The sequence below is a fragment of the Rhinatrema bivittatum genome, chromosome 16 (assembly GCF_901001135.1).
Source record: "Rhinatrema bivittatum chromosome 16, aRhiBiv1.1, whole genome shotgun sequence".
NCBI lineage: Eukaryota > Metazoa > Chordata > Amphibia > Gymnophiona > Rhinatrematidae > Rhinatrema > Rhinatrema bivittatum.
The window spans coordinates 37,864,432-37,870,655 of NC_042630.1; positions in this window are offsets into that span (position 1 = coordinate 37,864,432).

A 6,224-nucleotide genomic window follows, 5' to 3' on the forward strand; every position below is an offset into this window, starting at 1 on the left:
CTAGGAATAAAACCAGGACTGGCTCGGCCTGACCCTGATGACCTGCAGGCTGAACTCAGAACTCTCCCCATTCCTCCAGGCAGTGCATAGGGTCCTCCTGAGCCTAAAGTCCCCACTCCCCACCAATAACACACAGCAGCGTGGCCATTGAAAAAAATGTACTGCCTGCACCTTTTGTGATGTTCAGGGGAGCAGGGGCCTAATAGGGACAGCAGCGGGACTATGATTAAGGAAAACCTCTAGGTCATGGTCTCCAGGCTTAGCTTTGGCACTGTCGCTCTCTCTCTCTAACTTTGGATGAGTGACTTTATCCTCCTGTGCCTCAGGTCTAATCCCAGCCCTGCAACAGACTCTGAGGTAAATCACTATCATCTCTGTGCTTCAGTTCTAATCCCAGCCCTGCCACTGACTTTCTGTGTGACCCTGGGGTGAGCCACTTATCATTCTGTGCTTCAGTTCTAATCCCCAGCCATGCCACTGACTTTCTTGTGACCCTGGGGTGAGCCACTTTATCATTCTGTGCTTCAGTTCTAATCCCAGCCCCTGCCACTGACTTTCTGGGTGACCCTGGGGTGGGCCACTTTATCATTCTGTGCTTCAGTTCTAATCCCAGCCCAGCCACTGACTTTCTGGGTGACCCTGGGGTGAGTCACTTTATCTTTCTGTGCTTCAGGTCTAATCCCAGCCCTGCCATTGACTTTCTGGGTGACCCTGGGGTGAGTCACTTTATCTTTCTGTGCTTCAGTTCTAATCCCAGCCATGCCACTGACTTTCTGGGTGACCCTGGGGTGAGTCACTTTATCATTCTGTGCTTCGGTTCTAATCCCAGCCATGCCACTGACTTTCTGGGTGACCCTGAGGTGAGCCACTTTATCTTTCTTTGCTTCAGTTCTAATCCCAGCCCTGCCATTGACTTTCTGGGGTGAGTCACTATCTCCCTATGTTTCTGGACTCAGTTGATAATACAGATTTTCACAATCAAGAAATCCAAAAGCAGTTATAAAACGTCAGCGCTTATAAATCAAGGCTGATATCCTTTACTGTACAGACCACATTACTTCATATAGAGAATGCCCTTGAACTGGACAATATTCTGTTAAAATGTAATTTTATCCCCTTTTCTTATTGGCTATCCAAGTTTACAACAGGCACATTCAGTCTCTGGAGATAGGATGTTTCTTATGCTCCTCGTAACCAACATGAATGGCTCACCTCTTTTACTATTTTCCATACCGCTACATCTTTTAAGAACCGACCCAGCAAACAAGCAGTATCCACACACTGGCACTCGTATCCCAGCACGCATACGTCTGCACTCACTCACCAGAATCACATACCAGAATCTACACAAGAGCACTAACACCAGAATCCACACACCAGCACTCGTACATCTGCACTGACTCACCAGAATCACATACGAGAATCCGCACACCCAGCACTCACGCCAGAATTCACACTCCAGCACACATACACCTGCACGCATACACCTGCACTCACTCACCAGAATCACGTACCAGAATCTGCACACCAGCACTCACCCCAGAGAAGACAAAGTGTAAATTCCACTGCCAACCTTAGAGCAAACCAGGAAATGTTAAGGTGTGACCTTCATAGTAGCACTCTAAGACTTCATCTATAGGTTAGGTGACTGATGTTCCAGATGGTGCTATCAGACTAATCATAAGGTCAAAGCAATTCTTTAAAGGTTACGTCTTAGTATTGTCCAACTCTTCACAATAATTTTTTTTAATTTTTTGATGCACATAAAAATACATTTTTAAAACAAAGTCCACACTTATCTTCAGGAAGTTCCTTATTGATAATCCTCGTTGAACTTTGCTTGAACTTCATTAAAATTAGGGGATACCCAGAATTCCCTGGGAAAGACTGGAACGGAGTAAACCCAGATTAAAAGTATAGTCCAAGGCTGCAACGTTTCGAGAGCACCTGCTCTCTTGCTTCAGGAAATTGATGAATTATACAATGGCGCTCTCCATTCCTCTAAACAAAAATATATAGCAATGTGAAAACCCAAAATTGTGCATACATTTTTTTATCAATGTGATATGAATATTACTTATTTATAAAGAGGATATTATATCAGACAAGGAATCACATTTCATGTATCAAAGAGATAGCTTCAAGAAAAGGATGAAAAATAAAAAATAAACGTAAAAATACCTGTGTGATGTGCTACGTACTCACTGGTGGTCTTACAAAAGAATATTGGTTGGAGCTGCTCAGAGCATCTACTGGCAGCTTGACGCGTAGGTATGATTACACACCGATGCATCCTACATACTGGAAATGATGATGTTTTAAATCCACTAGGGTGCGAAACCTAGCTGTCATTCACAAAGACAAAATGCTCTCAAGAGTTATAGATAAAACCAATTAATGCGTCCATTGAGGCCTCAGGTGCTACTGTTTTGAAGCGTAAAAATAAAAAAATGTTCCCGTTATTAAGCGTGTAGGTCAAATCCCTCTATTTGGTATCTGTACCTGTTCTAAACACTGTCCACTGTAAATCAGAAAATTGTTGACCATGCTGGATGCAACGTTGTACAACGGGAGCTTTCATATCACAATTCTTCAAGCTACGCTGATGTTCTGTCAATCTAATTCTGATAGCTCAAGAGGAACGTCCTATATAGATGAAGGGGCATGAACATTGAATCAAATGCATCAGTGCACAAGATGTCGATGATGAATAATCTGGCCGGTTTTGGGAAGTCACCAAAAAGTGTCCTGAATGGTCAATGGGCACATGTCATGTGAGCCTCAGCTGAAATGTCCTGGTGGTTGGCAAACAGAGTCTACTGGTTGAGGTACAGCCGTGCTGACAACCTGATCACGTATATCGGCACCGCGTCTGAATGAAAAAAGTGGTTGTTCCTTAAATACATGATGGAGGCTCAAAATGTGCCAATGTTCCTCAATCATGGCAGTAAAATGACTTGTCATGTTAGAATGTTGTAACACACACACACACAATTCTGGCATTCACTGGGTTTCTATATTGCAGTAACTGGTCTCTACCTGAGAATTTTGCTCTGAGATAAGCTTGTCAAATAGTTTTCTTAGGATAACCACGTAGTTGAAATCTGTGAATAAAATCTACAGACTGCTGTTTGACGTCTTCCACATCAGAACAAATAAGACGCAGTCTGAAAAAATGACCAACAGGCAGCCACATTTAAATGGTTTGGGATGAAAGCTCTGAAATTTAAGTAAATTATGACGTTTAGTTGGTTTATGAATCCACACATTGGCATCCACATATCAGCACTCATATACCAGCATACGTACACCTGTACGCACTCACCAGAATCATACACCAGTATCTACACACCAGCAAGCAAACACCAGAATCCACACACCAGCACTCGTATACCAACATGCATTCCCCTGCACTCACTCACCAGAATCATACACCAGTATCTACACACCAGCAAGCAAACACCAGAATCCACACACCAGTACTCGTATACCAGCATGCATTCCCCTGCACTCACTCACCAGAATCATACACCAGAATCCACACACCAGCACTCGTATACCAGCATACATACACCTGCACTCAGTCACCAGAATCATACACCAGTATCTACACACCAGCAAGCGAATGCCAGATTCCACACACCAGCACTCGTATACCAGCATGCATTCCCCTGCACTCACTCACCAGAATCATACACCAGTATCTACACACCAGCATGCATATTCCAAAATCCACACACCAGCACTCATCCACCAGCATGCAAACCCCTGCATTCACTCACTAGAATCATATACCAGTATCTACACACCAGCATGCGCACACCACAATCCACAATCCACACACCGGCACTCGTATACCAGCATGCATTCCCCTGCACTCACTCACCAGAATCATACACCAGTATCTACACACCAGCACTCACCAGCACTCGCACACCAGCATACAAACACCTGCACTCACTCACCAGAATCACATACCAGTATCTACACACCATCATGCGCATGCCAGAATCCACACACCAGCACTCGCACACCAGTATACATACGCCTGTTCTCACCAGAATCACATACCAGTATCTACACAGCAGCATTTGCATCCCATCATCCATGCACCGATGCCCACACACCCACATAAACTCACTAGCATTTTCACAGCAGAATGCATGCATTAGCTATCTTACACCACACCAGAGTGCACACCTCAGTGTCCATTCATGCCAGTGTCCACGCATCAGCACTTGCACACTACTGACTGCTTAAGGTTCAATAGGAGACTTTGTTTCAGCAACCAAGATACAGAGGAAAGGGCAGGATGGTCACTGTAGGTACAGCAAAGCAGGATAATGATGTTTGCTCTGTCGCTTTACCCAGACACTGAGTCAGAGGAAGGCACTCCATCACTGGTCTGCAGGGTCACAACACCAGAAATGGAGAAACACAACTCCACATCCATCTGCACCCCGAGTCACCTCTGCTCAGTTTGGGCGGCTGTTAATCTTCCCTTATTAATCACATTTTGGCCACATCATTGAGAAGTGAGGCATGGAAGGGAAGTCCAATTGCTGTGGGGAAGAGAAATTAGGTCACAGAGCAGGAAATCCCCCCCCCTCCCCTCAGCTCCCCCTGCATCCTGAGGGCTGGGAAAAGCTTATCAGGGTGGAGGTGGGAAGTGAGCACAGTGTGAAGATAGGGCAAGGCTATAGTAGATCTGCTGAGAGGATGTCCTTCTGGGAGGTTGTCCAAGCTTAGTGCATTTCATACTGGAATATGATGCTAACATTGGAATGAGAGGATGATGAAATGGCCTGTTTTCTCAGTGGAAAAGGGTAAACAGTGGAGTGCCTCAGGGATCTGTACTTGGACCGGTGCTTTTCAATATATTTATAAATGATCTGGAAAGGAATACTACGAGCGAGGTAATCAAATTTGCAGATGATACAAAATTGTTCAGAGTAGTTAAATCACAAGCAGATTGTGATAAATTGCAGGAAGACCTTGTGAGACTGGAAAATTGGGCATCAAAATGGCAGATGAAATTTAATGTGGACAAGTGCAAGGTGATGCATATTGGGAAAAATAACCCTTGCTGTAGTTACACGATGCTAGGTTCTATATTAGGAGTTACCTCCCGCCCAGGAGAAGGACCTGGACATCATCATGGACACTACTCTGAAGTCCTCAGTACAGTGTGCAGCAGCGATCAAAAAGCAATGAAATGTTAGGAATTATTAGGAAAGGGATGGAGAATAAAATGGTGGATGTCATAATGCCTCTGTATCGCTCTCTGGTGAGACCGTACCTTGAATACTGTGTACAATTCTGGTCGCCACATCTCAAAAAAGATAAAGTTGCGATGGAGAAGGTACAGAGAAGGGCTACCAAAATGATAAAGGGGATGGAACAGCTCCCCTATGAGGAAAGACTAAAGAGGTTAGGGCTGTTCAGCTTGGAGAGAACCCCACAAAAGCTCACAGAGATAGTCACAAAGCAAAATAACCAGAAAGACACACACTCCAATCCAGAAATGTTACAACTGGCAAAATTCCATGAGGAACAATCAGATTTTATTTATTTATTTATTTATTAACTTTTATTTACCGACATTCGTGAAGCACATCATGCCGGTTTACAATGAACTCAGGTGGGAGATACAGTATAACAATATGATGTTATAACAGATGTCAGCAAGCCAGGATTAGTGCTAGTCTTTTTATACAAACGTAGAGGAAAGCCGGACCTCTCAATCATCCACCATTTTTATTCATTTATATAATGCAGGTATGAAAGCATACAAAACGGTTATTCAAGATGAATCACAAATCATACAAAATCCAAAAGAACAACGTAAAGTGAACAGTAAGTACAGTTGCTGACACCCGATTGTTCTGCCTGGCATTTTGCCATTTGTAATATTTCTGGATTGTAATGTCTCTCTTTTTCTGGTTATTTAGCTTGGAGAGAAGGCAGGTTAAGGAGGGATATGATGGAGTCTATAAAATAATGAGTGGCAGAGAATGGATAAATGTGCCTTGGTTATTTACTCTTTCAAATAATACAAAATCTGGGGGGATATTCCATGAAGTTAATAAGAAGCACATTTAAAACAAATCAGAGAAAATTTGTTTTCACTCAATACACAATTGAGCTCTGAATTCATTGCTAGAGGATGTGGTAAAGGCAGTTAGCATAGCTGGGTTTAAAAAGGTTTGGAAGAGAAGTCCATA